We start from the raw sequence: 16,667 nt of genomic DNA, 5'->3' as shown, positions 1-16,667 counted from the left end.
ACATGTTCTTGACAGCCAAGTCTTATGAAGCTCTGAGTAAAATTTGATATTTTCCTTAATAACAACAACAACAACAACAATAATACACTGGAAATGGAACTGGTAAGCCTGCTGTTACTATATTGCACCAAACGCTGTCTGCTTTCTCCGTATCTTCTTTTCAACACAATGCTTTGGATAAATAGACTCATAAATCACACACTTCCCTGTTTCCTGCAAAATTGTTTCAGTGGCAGCAGAAAACTGTATTCAAGGAAAGTCAAATGCCAAGCTAGAATTTAAATGAAGGTAAATTCCAAACAGGTCTTTACACATGTGTTACATAATTTAACAGTGCTATAATTAATTCAGGTCACTTAGTTTTACAAGGAGTCCTTCAGCAATGTAATTAAACCTATCAGTGACCAAATCTGGTCTGACTTCAGCATTAGAATGGTAGTTGGATACAGTACCAGGTGTAAAGGGGAAGGAGAGGTTGAACTAGAGACAGCTGGTCAATATTAGAGTGAACTGGAGATTCATCATACACCTCCTTAATGAATATGCATTTAATTTTTGTTCCACTGTGTATTTTTCACTTGTCTGATGCTGAATTATATTGTTTTTCTATGTGGTTTTTTTATAGCGTGAGCCCCATGAGCCATAATTTATTGACATTACTTCATCAATCTTTAAAAAGCCAAGAGAGACTGACTTAATAAGAAAGAAGCACTTCCCTTTTACTTGGATTTGTTTGAAATCAGGTACTTCATGCTTGATAAAATTTAAATGACTAATTATGAATTGATCCCCCCCTTCCTTTTGATGTACCATCAGTGCTTTCAGCTAATGAACCTCCCATTCTCCAAGTACTATTAAGGGCTCAATTCTACTTCATGAGTAATCCTCACTTATGCAAGCAGTCCCATTGACTTCAGAGTGGAGCTGAGTGAATAATTTACAACAAATAATTTATCTGGCAAATGTTGCCTTTTCTTCTGTTTGCATATTACCAATGAGCAAGCCATAAGATACCTTTTTGTTCATTACCCAGAATTATTTGGGAATTTTGGCAGGGAATAATTTTGGGTCTTTACATTGAAACGGTTAACAGTTTTTGTACTGTGTTGGTTAATTACATAAGTCATGCAACTCAGTTTCCATTTTCCAATGGGTAACCAACCAAGATGGCACGAATTGAATATTTTAATTTCAAATACACAAATTACAGTGTGTAGGTAGTGGCTATTTGAATTTTCTTTTCCCACTTTTCAATACTCCTCAGGTGTTTGAATGTTTACAACCCCCTGCCCCCCAATGAGCCATGCATATGGTTAGGAGCACGGTTAAGTTGAGGTTTGTAGCGGTGTCAATAATGGGAAAATGTTTCCTACTATTTCCTTAGCTCTACTTCAGAGCTCTGCTCAAATGCGGTTTTTGCCCATCAGCTCATGCAGGCAGCTGATTGTGAAACTGAGTCCCTCTGAATGCATTTTGAAAACAGGCAATTCATTTTCTGTCACCTTGAATTATTTATACATGAACTCAGAGTCCCCGTAATAAATATGTGTTAAAATTAAAATAAATACACAGCTCCTTCACCCACCAGGGTCACAAAATACCTAACCAGCCACAACTCCTGATAGTCAGTACTGTGAGGTCTTAAGTGAAAAGACAGTAAATGTTGTTATTCCTGAATTTGCACTCATTTTTCCTGGAGCATGTGCCATCCAAAATGCAATACAAGGCATCCATTTTAATCCTTCATTTTCCTGTAAGAATTGCAGCAAACAATGTAGAGCATCCTTTAGTGATGCAAATACACATTTTTTGTTTCAATATTGGAACTTTCAGTAGTTGTGAAAATAGGACTTAAGATATTTCCAAACTACTCTTCACATTGGTATCTACAGGATCACTCTCCCCAAACTATGACACTGCCATCAAAATTAATTTGTTTTCAAGGTACTGCTTCTTTCTGCATTAACCCTACAGTAAATAAGGGACCTTTGTGGACATAAAAGGCAACTTATGATAATTTCACTGGCATGGAAATTGCTTCTTCTCTCCTCTCACTGCCACGGCTGAGTAGCAAAAAACAAATTCAACCCCCACAAAGAACCTGCTGAGATGAATTTTTTCCATTTTAAAATGCTTGCTGAAACATGGCTTCATTATGAGCAGGAATCCGAGGAGTTTGAAATCCCAAATCCAAACAACTTCCAACTTGGAAAAAGTTCTTGGCAAAGGCTGTAGCCAGCTTTTGACTAATTCTGTTTAAGACTGTACTAAATGCATTAAGAAGACTGGTGCAGTCTGAGAACAGGCCGAGGAGACAACACCTCTGAGCTCTGGTCAGGTATTTATTTCCTCAGGAAGGTCAAATCTGTCGACTTAAGTTTCCCCATCTGTAAAACAGGAAGAAAAAACCTACCCCTAACACCTATGCTCAAGTAATTTTAATCTCATTTACATCTAATTTTCAAAAGTGATCTAGGCACCTAGGGGTGTGTTCAGATGAGTGTGTACGTGAGTTTACCCAGGGACAAATAGCAGCAGCACATAGTTGTACCACTGCTACTTGTCCCCAGGGAACACCCATGCACACATGCTCTGGCACATGGCAAGTTGCCCTGGGTGGGGTAGGGGAGGCTGCACCTGCATTAGCCCCAGCAGTCTTACTTGGGGTCCTGGGGTGCCTCCTTGGGTTCCAGTGGTGGCAATCCAGGTGCACAGAGCCTGGCCAGACTCCAGTTTCAGGTGGTGCATGCTGCCGTCATATGTACCACCCTGCTTTTTTCCACCGTGGGTTGTTTTGACACTGGGATTCTCCCTGTCAAACCCCCTTGCTGTGCTGGAGATTTACAGTGCAGCAAATACATGCATGTATGGCACCACAGACAGGTCTGCAGTGCTGCAAATCGCATGTGTGCACTTGTCTGGATGCGCCGTAGCAGCATATGTCAGACTGAAAGTCAGTACAAATTAGATCCTCAACACCCAATGCTCAGCTGCTGCTTAATCCTGGAGACTCATGAAGTCATGAAACTTTTTTAATATCAAAGTTTCCTGTTCATTTAACTTCTGCTTTTGCACATGTCCCAGTCTACACAGGGGGTTTTGGATCATGATGTATGTACCATGGGTCATCCAGATCTTCAACACACGCCTAGGACAGGAATTTGAAGGAGTGGAGGCTGTCCAGACCTTCCATCCCCTCTTTAGGGCACTGAAACAGAATCCAAAGGCCAGACTAAGTTCACACATTTGGTGCCGCCATGGCTGTAGTTGTATAAGTATCCAGGAATCAAACCCAGGTCTCCTGTGTGGCAGACAAGTATTCTAACATCGAACCACAGGGGACTCAAGCCCTCACAGGGCTGAGCAGGTTATATCTAAACCTATCCTGCTGAAGAGGGGGTTGATCTGGGAGGCGCTCACCAAACGCCCATGGAATCAGGCTCTTCACAAGATGCAGCAGCTGATACCCAGGGGGTGGTTGTGCATCCTTTTATCCAATAGCTCTGGAAGTATAGCACACTCATCCCAAATGTGGACGATAGGTTCAGTTTCCTCCTCTGCCTGAGGGGAGAATTGGACCAAAGTTTCCCCTAGTAAGTAGTCTAACCATTGAGCTGTTAAATAAAAGGGTTGGAGGGTTACACCACCTCCTCCAATGGCCATGGTTTATAAGAACATTTTTCAAACCAGGATCCTAGGCATCCACCTTCAGGAGAGGTCTCTGGGTTCCCTACCTGTAGCTCTGGACAAGGGGTACAAGCTCTGGAAAGGCACAGGATTTCATGCACATCTGCTCCCATCAGCCATTCCTTATTGACCAGATGAAGCAGCTCTTTGCTCAGTGTACTCTTGTTGTGGATCCCATTTTGGGCACCTTCATGCACTGTGTGGGGAGCATTGTACCTAACTCAGGGCAGTGGATCATGCTATAGGGGACAGGCACTCCAAAGATATGGTAATGCTTAACTGTCAAGTGCCTAAGGCCTTTGTGCATTTGGCTGCTGGAGTCACTTTTGAAAATGGGATGTAGCCATCTAAGTCATTTAGGTCTCGCAGAGCTACGTGGAGAACTACCAAAATCCCTTCAAAAATCTGGGCCCTCATCCCTATCTGTAACTGGAGCATTGCAAGACTTATCAGCTAATAATGTGTGCAGTACATTGCTTTGTAGATGGAAAGCACCATGGTGTTAAGGATGGCTCTTGTTATTATTCGGACTGCTGTGTTAGTATTATCAGCCTTCAAAGCTCTTGGACTTCTGGGCCCTGATGAACAATAGATCTTATTCAGAGCAGGTTCCTGTGAACATGCTTGGGGCCAAGTTGAGTGCAGCATGTGAGCTTTACAGGGAGACTCTTTATGTATGCAGAAAATATATTGTTATCGGATGAATGACATGTAGTCACTTACCTCAGTCTTTTTTATTGAGGATTTCTCCTCTTTGGTTAAATATTTAATATAACTAGAACAGGTTCATCCCCTGAGAGGATTCATCCAGTAAAAGATTTAAAAAAAAAAATCAGTACAAGGAAGTTTGTAGATCATGCATGAAAAAATGTTATTTTTGTCCTGTCGGCTGAGTCCCATTTTATGCGAAACGCTTTAGATTCTAATTCTAAGCCTTCTGACAGGCAATGCAATTTTATATTAGATAAGATAACCTTGCTGGTTGCCATGGAAAATGGACAGATGAAACACAGGGACATTTTAAAGGACTTAACTAAATTGAAATTTTAGATGTAGAACCTTGTTCATGAGCCTGGCTTTGATAATAGGGATATTAATGTTTCCTTGCTGGTACAGCTATTAAATAATTGAACAGTGGTATTGATCAAGCAAGCATTACAAATTGATTTAAATATGGGTTAGATGAATGCAGGGAGCTTGGTGAATGTAAGTTTGATTAGTTCTGGGGTTGGCTTTACACTGATATTACTGGCTTCCAGCTCAGAATGAAAGGGATGCTGGCACATTTTAATTACACTTTGACATGACATTATAGTAGCACTTGTTCTTGGCAAACCAAAGGTCATTCTGAGGCCATTTATAGGGCACAAAGAAACTCTGACAGGCACTAGTTTGCCAGGGTTTGCTTTATTAATCCCAATGAAAATCAACATTCACCAACCAAAAGGCAACAAAAGGGATAAAATGACAAAAGAGACCCTGAAGCTACTAGAAACTGTATTGAGGACTAAAAGTTGCCCCCGCAGAACAAGGGCAGTGGTAGAAATGAGGCATACCTTTGTCTCCCCTATGGGATGTCTTCTTATACTGAACACTGATAACTCAGAGGCTACCACTGGCTTACCACTATTTAGTGGTTTCTTTCTGTGTGTACTACTGTTAGGCTTTGCCTGGATTAATTCACCAACGCAATACCTCAATATTATCGCCTCTGCATGTAACCTTGTCCATGGGAAAGTCTCTTTTCTTCTTAGAGCCTAAGTTTCTTCAAAGGGATGTTTGTAAGCAGTGTTGCAATCACTCGATGTAAGTAGTTGTAGCAAATCTAAGTGTTGGTCTTCCTTGACCCTACTTTCACTTAGCAGCTATGACCATATTTTTTTTTCGAAAAAGTAGATGCCCATTAAACAAAAATAACCTTGTTGCCATGACAGTAGCTGTATCTGCAAGCACCAAGAGCAGCATGAGCTTTTAGGTAGGTGACAATTGACACTGCTCAGAAAATCAGTCTCCCAGGAAAACTGTGGGCTGTAACTCAAGTCATTGGTTAAAGGGCAAAGGATTTAATGGATTTTTTTTTACATCATCATCATCATTGTTTTATCTACAACAGATCAACTTTAGAGGAGTAGGCTCCCTTGTATAGAGTATAAGATAGCACGTGTGTATGACAACATATGCAGCCCCCTATAGCTTAGGATACTAGCTTGAGTGCATATACTAGTGTGGCATAACCTACTGGAGCCTGTATTCCTGGGCTGTGTCATGCTTATAGGTAGAACAGTGCTGTGCATGCATATGTAATACAGCACCCAAACCTAAAGGCAACAACTCTCACTGTCTTCAGGTTGCCTCTCACAGGACTTCAGGGTTTGGTTGCATGCCCAGGTCAGTCTATTCCTGTGAAGGAGCTGAACACAGGATCACAGGCCACTGGTTTCTTCCAGGGCTGCAATTCCCCATCTAGCCCATCCTCTGGTTTTCAACAACTAACGCCAGATGCTTCAGAGAAAGGCACAAGAGACTCCTGTAGGATAATTTGCGTCCTATAAATATATCATCCTAACCCCTAATAATTAGAGAGGGGTTATGAGCCCTGAACCAAAGGTTTTATACCCTTCCATAAATCTTTTGTTGGCATTAACTCTTATAACTCTGGGTATTCATGCTCAAACCTTCTGAAATCTGTTACATTTTCAATCTCTTTTGACGCCTGCAGGCAATGAGCTCCACAGTCTAATCACACACACCTTTTATCCATTTTAAGTGTGCTGTCTTCCAGGTGTGTGGAGCACCCCTTATTTACATAATATGAGACAGGAAAAAAAGGGGCCCCCCAGACACAGCAGATGGGGGATTTACAATGGGGGTGCCTCTTAATAGAAAATGCACTGACGACTAATCTCAGCACACATGGCACAAAGGACACAATGCTGGGCCTGGGGATCCCACTGAGGCCAGTAGAGACTCTATGGATGTAGGAACCCCAGAGTTCCCCATTTCTCTATATTTTTGCAGTCTGACACCATTTCAAGTCCTAATGAGAGCATTGCAGCAATCCTGTATAAGGCCTTCCTGGAGACTAGAGATTCTCAGCCATACTTGGCCTCATGCCTCTGGTATACAGACACTATCACTAGCCATGTGCCTAATGGGCTTGATATCCCTGATGATTGTTTCAGGAGAGCTGATTTCCTGCTTACCAGAACCAGCAGTAGGATGAGCACCAATCAAACATCTCATACAGAGAAGAACAACAGGGAGAAACCAACCAACTAAACTGAATTCTCCTTGCTGTTTACACAGTACCTTAGGGACTGATCTTATTCATAGATTCATAGACTGTGAGGGGCTGGAAGGGACCTTGCAGATCATCAGGTTCAGCCCCTCTCTGCTCTAGGCAGGAAGACAATTGGGGTTAGGTGACGCCAGCGAGATGACTGTCCAGTCTCCTTTTGAAAATCCCCAGGGTAGGTGACTCCACCCATTCAGTCTTGCTCATGTTTTAAGTGTGAGCAGCAGGTACTGAGCCCAAACCAATTTTAAGAGACATTTTAAAACAATCTAATCAGAAACTCATAGTATGTCTTGCACTTCTAAAGAGTTCTGCTTTAAGAGAGGGATTCTTCTGAGGTTCCTTCTGAACCTCACTATCTACTTCCCACATGACAGTCGCTGACTGGTCTCACCATTCTGGTCCCGTGAAGGCCACTGATGGTCCCATGAAGGCCACTGATCTTTTTCACTGGAGAGCCACAGACAGAAATCCCACTGCTACATGCATACTTGACAGTACAACTCTTTGCAAAGCCTGTTATCCAGGCCAGAGGTAGCATGTGAGCATAACCCTGAAAGTATGACAATTTATTATAATGCTGTCATCTCTTCTTTGTTCATCTCCAGTTGTTCGCCCTGTGCATGACTTTGAAAGAGAAAATCCCAGACCTCCTCACAACTTAACCATCTTCTGAGCTCCTACTCCCCCAGTGAGCATCCTCAGAATGGTTTACTCTACAGGCAAGCAGGAAAGATTCTCCAAGGACCACAATGTGACAACTGCTGTCATCACTTGAACTGATAAAAACTTGCCAAAAAATGCCAAACACAAAGGGTTTTTGACCAAACAAATCCAAGATTGGGGTTTTTTTTGGTAAAAAATGTTCTATTTTTTGCAGAAAATGTTGGCCTTTCACTAAAAAACAAGTAAAGCCAAATAAAGGAACCTTTTGGCTGAAAGACAAAGTTTTGATTCAGAAATGCCGTATTGTACCTCCTTGGAATTAATTGTGTTTTTGTTTTCCTCCAGTGCCTGGAGTCCTACCCAGACTACATCTCATGAGATGCAACCCTGGTAGTTCAGCAAGATAAGAAACCATGGTTAATTAAAGATGAGGTAATCTGGTCAAGGAGCTTGATTCATGGAGAAGGGAGGCCTTAGGGACTTGATCTACAACCCTCCTGAGGCCTGGTGGTTTTTCCATCCAGTTTGCAGCCAAAAATGTATTGGCCCTGATCTTTCATCAAAAGGCACAATATTCAGTGACAGCCCCTCACATTTTTTAACTAACGTAGTTATAAGCCATAGGGACCTCATTATTTAATAGCATGCCCTTCCAGTACTACTCAGCACACCTCCTACTATAAAACATTAGTGACAGCATGCATATTTACACCCCAACTGAACAAGGCACAGGATTATGGGCCTCATTTTTTGAGCAAGCGAGTCGTTGACAGGACCGCTCATGGATTCAAGTGCCTGACGGAATCCGGACCTAGAAGAACACGTGCCTTTATTTTCATTAATGCCTTGTGTCCCTGCAGTGTCTTGGACTTGGTTAGGTTAATATGCTCAGATGCCCATGGGAAGTGAATTGTGACCTGTGTTACAGAGAAAGAGAGAGAGAAAAAAAGTCCTTGCTAGACTGACCTGGAGGGAAATTCCTTCCTGACCTCATATCTGGTGATCAGTAGGTTTAACCCCGAGCATGCGAATGAAAACATCAGCAGCAGCACCTGAAAGATTTCTCAGTTCCACTCCCTGCTAAAGGGGAGATATTCACTCACACAAAGCAACTAATAGGACTTTCCATTTTCTATTTATTCAAGAAAGCAATGATTAAAAACAACTTAAGCAATGTCAGATCTATGAGGTGCATTGTATAATACAAATACCCCCTTGTATAGTAACCTGATTATAGTCAGAGATAAGTGACCCCATCGTGGTCCTGGGACTTGTTTAGGGTTCTCAGCAAGTATAAGAAGATTAACATATACATCTGTATTTCTGTTGGAATAAGCAGCTTAGACAATATTACTGAGGGTCACTCCATATAATAACTCTGTAATTATATATAGGTCTCTTGTGAGCAATGAAGTAGGCTAAGTGTTTCCAGACAACAGCTCAGGTCCTTATTTACACCAAACTCATCTCCTGCCTGAGGCTACAACTAGTCCATTGGTGGCCAACCTTTTTGGCAGGTGTGACACAAGTTAAGCCCCCCTCTATTTCTTGAGTGCCCCTCTGATCCCTGTCCTGCTGCCTCCTGCAAGGTGTACCTGATAAAGTCTGTGCTTCAACTTATCCCAACACTATTCAAAATTCAAAACTTCTGTTCCCTGAGAAAGTTTGACATATTGAAATTTCCTGCAAGGCAGTGTTTCTGGGCAAAAATCATTCTCGGTCAATCAAAATGTTCTGTTTTGATAGAACTGAAAGACCTCATGCTGATTTTGACTTTTTAAAATTGCATATTATAAACCAGAATATAAAAGAAAAATGACTTTTTAAAATGAAAAAATTGAAACATTTCATTTCAAGCTTATTGGAATAATTTTTTCCCCAACACTTGCATTTCAATCAACGGTTTGACTGAAGCACATGTAGACACACCCAAGGTAACACTACTCTTGTAAGCATAGTTATCTAAGGAAGTGAAAGTGGGATGGCTCAGAGGTCATCGCGGGTAGCCATTCAGCTGAGTGCCTAGTCTCTTGGTTGAGCTTATACAGTCCAACACTGATACCCAAGCTAACTAGACTAAATCTAGGTTGGGATGCCTCCACTACATCATAGACATTTCATTTAAATCAATGCATTCCCGTTGACTCTTTCAGTTTCAATAGAAGCACATTCTGTCAATAAAATGTCACATTATTATTTTTTTAACCAGCTCTAGTTAAGACATTGGTCATCACCATTAATTGTTCATATAAAGGGTATGAAGGGTAGTACCGACAGCCCATTTCAAGTCCCCACACAGGTTCTGTTATAGTGCAATGGCCTGCACAGACACTGGACTCTGATAAGACTCCAAGGGCTTTTCCTGTGCTCTCTCCTGGTTAATTCAGGCATGAGAGATGTGCAACTTGACAACAATCTCGAGCGTCTTTTCTCCGCGGAACTGTTGGCCCAAACTCCTTTTACAAACAGAATCTCATCAACTCAGAAAACCTCTCTTCCTGGAGGTATAAACTAGTCTGTCACTGATTTGAACCATGGAGTTAACTGTCCCAACCAACTCAGATTGGTGCAGGCAGTTAAAATGCTCTGCAATTCCTTCACAAGCAATAAAGGCGGTCAATAAGTATTACATTCCACCTCATATTTTGAAGCTGGTTATTACACTGAGTACCTGAAAGGTCTTCAGACCTATGTTTGTATCACTGTAACATTACCAGCACGCTTCCACTCTGCCATCAGACACATTAGCAAACAGGCCACTAAGAGACTCTGTCAAGGGAGAGATGCCACATTACTTTATGCAACAGATACTGCATCTTATTCTGCTGAACTGAAAATTAACTGACCCAGGACCTGATCCTTATTACGGTGAAGTAAGATGGATACAGAAAGTAGACCCCAAGCAATTAGCAGTATATTAGCAGCTATTTTAATTGCAGGTGTTCTTCAGCTCTTCTTTGAACTGGGCAAAGGAATGGTGATTTTTTTTTCATGTGAAATAAACTAGTGGGCTCAGCCTGATTTTTTTCAGCCAGGGTCCATACCACGAAAACCACTATTACTGTGGGCATTAATTTCTTCTCATTTGTTGCCAGTCTCACCAGGGAGGTCTGGAAGTGAGAGGACCATATAGAGCAGCAAGGATCAAAAGTACTAGACTTTACCAGGAGGTGGTCCCCTGCAGCCTGTCAGCTGGAGAAGCTAGGAGGGAAGTTTGCACTGCCACTGTCTGGGTAGCACCTGTTGCCTGGTCTTTTGTGGTTAGGACTGTAAATCTCCCACTTAAAAAGCAAGCAACATCCCCTCTGCCTTTCAAGATGAATCACTTTGCAACTCAGTCAAACCTCAGCATAATTACACACATCATATATCATACCAAGAAGCTTCCTTTTGAAGCCAAGAACTTCTGACCTACTTTTTTGTTAGCAGCTCATGGAAGTTTCAAAGCCAGTATATTAAATAACTCTTAGCTCAAGAGAAAGCAACAGTTTTTTCCCCTTTCTTCTTTCTTCCTCAAAATGCTGACTTTTCTTCTTAGTGCTGCATATGTCAACACTCCCTTCCACAAATCAATTATTAATAGGCCCAAGACAAGCCAGCGTTTCACATTCTCTGTGGGTAGAGATGGGAATTAGATAAAAGTATGAGCATTAATAATATGGATCTATGTCAGAGGAGGATTCAGACTGCAAACCAAATGGCTTATGTCCTTCATCTCCAGAGATCAAGGGAGTGGAGGTGGCCACAATTCCCATGTGCTGTGAGTGCTCCAGCCCATGCCTCCCATCTAGATATTTGTCTCTGTAACATTTTGGAGTAAACAGATTGCATCAGAATCTTAATATCCCTATCTGTCATTCACTCTGTTTGAAGATCTATAAATATGGGTGAGCAAAAAATAAAGGGGCCAGGTATATGTCTGCTGTGAGGTAGCTTTGGGTTCAGCTGTGGCCTTGTAAAAACCCAGGGAGTCAGCGACCGTGTCCTACGGCTCCAGCCTTGATCATCCTTTCATTGCTGCTCATTTCCAGCTGCCTCTGGCTGCCTAGCCTTCAAGCCTGTGCCAGCATCTGTCCTTGCAGAGACCCTGGGGTGAATCTGGCCCTGTAAGAATGTTATTTATGGGACTGGTCTCCATCCTGATGAGAATCACTGTCACGCGTCTGCCCTATAAATGTGTCTCCTGGAGATATCCCAGAAAGCAATGTTTTACCTTTTGACATTGAGTTCCCCAGTCTGGTTCACTGCAATGAGGTCAGACGGGGGCAACAAGGTTTTTATAATAGCTAGGGGTCAGAGGCAGATCTACGCATAAGGAGGGAGGGAGAGGCACAGACAGAGAGATTGAGAGGTCAGCTCAGGGTGGTGGCTGGCTTTTGGACGGGGCACAGGGAATAGAACAAGATCTGAAGAGCGGGTCTCGTTGCAAAGGGGACTGTGTCATTGAGTAGGAGCAAGAAAGGGGAAAGGAGATCATGTTTTCTCAATGCTCTTATCTGAAGCAAACCTTTAATAAGGATTGGGATCAGCCTGGACAGAAAGAAGTGCTAGTTCTGACTGAGTGAACTACTGAGAGGAAAGCCAGTTTGCAGTGGGGTGGAGGGGTGAGTGAGCTGTCTGAGTGGAGGGCTGGTTTGGATATAACAGAAGACCAGCCCAGCTCAAGGGAGGCTGGATGTACAGTTAAAGCGAATCACATGTGTGTTCAGTTATTCCAGCCTTGTACAACTGCTGGGCAAATAAAGCTCTAATCTCTCTGTTACTCATAGGATAAGATTATTATTAAAAAATGTAAGATATTTCATTGTCTGTAACAAGAAAAACAATTAAAAAGAAACAAATTCCCTTTTCAAAGTGGGTGAATAAATAAACACTAATGTGAGGACATAGATCCCACCCCCAGAGCTCTGGATTCTCAGTCTACCCTTTCCAGACTTATTTTGCCTGAGACTATGGGACCCTGTAGCTATAGCGGAGCTTATTTTTTTTGTGAGTTGCTAAACAAAAGCGAGACCTAAAGTGAAAACAAGTCCAGTACTCTGAGACATCTTCTGTACCCTGTGGGGGCTCTGTCCTTTCCCTGAAAACACAAACAGCTCAGGAACATTTCAGTGCACCATACCCCGAGGAGCCAACCTGGAAGCAAAGTGTAGATGAATCTTCATAGGCAAAGGGTTTTTCCTGTAAACTAAATGGGAGAGGGTGGAGGGAGGGGGGACTCTTGTCTAGCTTAATTCCTTGGTAGATTATATTGGACCTTTGAAATTTCACAAGATAATGAGTTTGTATAGCATCTAGCACAATAAGATCTAGGCATTACTGCAACACAAATAACAACTGGTACTAAAAAATACAGCAGCAGAACCAGCAACACCAAAGTCTCCAAGTCAGAATCAACCAGCCACAGAATAGCTATGCTAGTAGCGTTGGTGAGGCATCAGTGGGAACTCTGTTATCCTTCTCATCCATTAATGGCTGTTCTTGACAAAAACGGGGAAAAAACAAGGATTAGGGGACTGAAAATTCATTGGGTCTTAAAGCTAAAACAAATATGTACTGTGCTACTTTGCAGGAAGCTTGGAGCAGGATCATGATGGCAAAACACAGAGCCTCAGTCATCAGTTCCCTTCTAGCACAGGCAGGGAAGGGAGCTGTTCACACTGGGGACTGCAATAGGAAAACAGGAAATGAGCGAGGCAGGCAGAAGCACCCTGGGACTGATGCTTCTCACCCCACAGAGACAACGACTCTAAACAGGAGTGCTGCTCCCTAGAACACTGCTCCCTTTTGAAAACCAGAGGATTGCAGCACTGCTTGCTTGCAATGGGCAGGCTCCATACAGTGTGTGAGCTGAGCCTGGGAACCTAGCAGAAGTCTGTTGGAAATGCCAAGGAAGGCTCTAGGGACCTCTGGGTTCTTATAACATCCACGTTGCTCCAGAAACCCTCCTGTATCACAGTGGAAGCATGGTTCCTAAAGGACTCTTGAATCCTCCAGCCAGCTCGTTGCCACTCCTATACTTTCCCACCCCAACCCTTGATCCAAGTTGTAGACCAAGGGGATATCAGGAAGAGCATCTCTGCTGCTCAGAGCAAAGTGCAAACCAAACTGCATATAGAGGGGGTGGCTGCCCTAAGAGGGGAACATGAAGCTTCTGTTCTTCCAACTCTTTCCCCATCCTGCTAGCCACATTTAACAAGTAGTGGCTCTCATTTCATGCAGATGTAGCAACAGATTAGCCACCTCCGCACTGTCTTCTGCCCACAAGGTGCGCTGGAGACTATAATAACCTGCCTCAAATAGCAGTGAAGCTCCATTTCCTATTAACTCCAACACTGCTGGAAACTAACCCTGTGCCAGGGGCATGCGTTTTTTTAAGGCACTATCCTGGAGATACACAGTCATTCCATTCTTTACACTGCAGGGACAGAATTAGTGAGAACCAAGTGACTGCAAGCAGATCAGCTAGCAATGAGCTCCTAGCTTCCATGCCACTCCTAGCTCTTTCTTCTGTGTTTCCTCTATTTGCTCTTTAGACATCTCCCTTGCTATGATTTTTGCAGGAACAGGATTTATAAAATCAATGTGTATTGCATGGTCCTTTGCTCTCTAAACAGGGATCCCTGTGGAAATCAATGGGAGTCCTCCATATCACCCCATGGTAATCTGAACAACTGTGTCCTGCCACAGTCCTGGGAGGAGCATAAGAACTAAACACAAGCTATGCCACTGAAGCATTTTTTTAAGCAGCTCTAAGGACCACCTAAGCAGCGCTCAAGAAACTAGGGTTCAACTTCTGGATTTCCCACTGGACTCACTGTATGACTCTAGGCAACTCACTTGACTTGCCTCAGTTTACACAAAAGCAATGTGGGGGTAATGAGACCCATCTTCACAGCGTGCTATGAAATGCAAGGATATAAATCTGCTATTTAAATGCTTTATGTGGCTACCTTTCCTCTATAAGCTACTGCCTCTGGTAGGACGGAAAAGCAAGACTCCATTTAGAAGTGCATCACCTGCATTTACGAGAGAAGAGATATCACGGAAAGCTCCACCAAGAATATGAGAGCCAGATTTTCCAAGGTCATAGATCTTACTGAGCCCCCCCGCAAGGCCTGCAGTTCTATATGCAATTGTCTCCCAGTGTGCATGCCCAAATCATACAAGCAGTGCTGGAAAAGAGCCATTAATCCATACATCCCAGATCACTTTTAGTGCAGGAATGTGTCCTACAACAGAGTCCCTAATTGAATTTAAAACTAGGAATACTTGCTCTGTGTCCTGGATCCTCTTTCTAACAGAAAAAAATTCAACAGGGTGCTGAAATCCACTGATGCTTGCCTATACAATCGTAATTAATTCCCACCCATGACACTACTATACTACAATCAATAAACATTCCCTACTCCATCCAGCTCTTATAACATCCTGGTCTCAGACATCTGGAAGATAAACTAATGTGATCAATAATGGACTTACAATGGAACATGTTTTAAAGTCAAGAGCCAAAACCAAGACTGCCTTGCAGCTCCATCCCTCTCTATGTTTAGGAAGATCCAGTTTATATGTCTCCGATATATATTTTCAGATCCCTTTTTAAAACAGGGCCTCAAGTGTTACAATACATTGGTGGACTATTGCCAAACAGAATGGAAGCATAATGCATCTAGACCAATTACTCACCATGCAAATTCCTCACTGATGGTTTAGAGGTCTCTAAAGTGCTATTATCTCCTTCACTCCAAATGACTTTGGTAATCAAAGTCTTGTTTGGAAAGCTCCATTTGTATCTCACACAACTGTAGCCTTTGACATATGCTAAAATCTCACTTTAATTATGCATGAAATGTATGCCTTGGGTTTTTCAGGACAGAGGAACAGATTTATCTTGGGGATCACTGTGAATTACTTTGACTTGGAATCAAGAACCCACTGCCCAGTTTTTGCTTGTTTGAGGCTTACAATAAGTGCAAAAGTACAACTGTTTGAGATGGGCCTACTGAATAAAAAGAAAAAGCATCAAGTTGGTCTCTCATCGTACCAAATTCTCCCTGTTCCAAAGAGAAAAGCTACTTCCTTGAAACTTGTCATGTTATGTGCACAGTTTTTCAGAAAGGACACCTGGGGAACAGTTCTTTCAAGTGTGAGAGGTAGAACATATAACCCCCATTCTGAGTTGTGGCCCCTCTACTCTGGCCCTGAAATGTAATGATATAGAAAATACGTGGATCTCCCCAGCTGGACAGATGTGGTGTGGGTCCAGTGTAAGAGTCCTATAATAGTTCCCCTTTTGTCTCCCATTTCATAGGGATGTGCCAAGACTGGACAATACACTGAGAAGATAAAGCATATGGCTAGAGTACTTTTGCTCCCATTGGTCTGGACTGTCTGATTGCTCGATGGGACTATTACAGTTTGAGCATGAATCAGAGTAATCCAGAAACCCAGAAGTGCAAAGGTCAAACAAAACCACTTTTCCTCTGCCTCCCTCAGCCTCACCTCACCTCATAAAGAGAGCAGCTCCAAATCAGGATTATCATGACTTGTATGTGTCTACTGTACCTAAATCATTTTTTAACATGGGACACATGCTTCTGAGGCACTTGCAAGCTACTGAAAATTGTACAGCTGATTTTCAGGCAGAAACTTCACACCAACTGTGCAAATGTATTCCTCAATGTGTTTGTGAATAGCCAATTTGCAATAGCCAATATGCACAATTCCTGATAAAGGGGATGGAACCTGTGGACCATTTTGGAATCTATTTATTCTGAGTGTAGTTAGTCCTCTTAATTCTGGTGGGTGGATCGTGGATTTGCTTGGATAAGCAAAGTTGGGATTTGATTGCTTCATGAATTAGCGAGGGTTAGCAAGGATTTAGTTAGGGAGCTTCTGGAGGGGTTGGACGTATTCAAGTCAGCCGGCCCGGATGATCTCCACCCTAGAGTTCTAAAGGAACTGGCCGAGGTTATTGCAAGTCCCCTGGCACAACTTTACGAGCACTCGTGGTGCTCTG

General features: G+C 42.6%; 1 protein-coding gene and 1 long non-coding RNA gene across 2 annotated transcripts in view; one reads left to right on the top strand and one right to left on the bottom strand.

The window, feature by feature from the left end:
* KCNB1 (potassium voltage-gated channel subfamily B member 1) overlaps nucleotides 1–16,667 on the bottom strand; it is a 209,066-nt gene that overhangs the window by 81,071 nt on the left and 111,328 nt on the right. The window lies entirely within an intron of this gene.
* On the top strand, nucleotides 17–9,436 carry LOC109313137. The gene is made up of 3 exons (XR_002101969.1): nucleotides 17–743; nucleotides 7,591–7,673; nucleotides 7,994–9,436. It is a non-coding gene; the product is annotated as an uncharacterized LOC109313137 (long non-coding RNA).

Source organism: Crocodylus porosus, unplaced genomic scaffold (genome assembly GCF_001723895.1).
Source record: "Crocodylus porosus isolate Cpor-Errol unplaced genomic scaffold, CroPor_comp1, whole genome shotgun sequence".
NCBI classification, from domain to species: domain Eukaryota; kingdom Metazoa; phylum Chordata; order Crocodylia; family Crocodylidae; genus Crocodylus; species Crocodylus porosus.
Note: the sequence above shows the minus strand (reverse complement) of the source record. Positions and strands in the feature narration are given on the sequence as shown.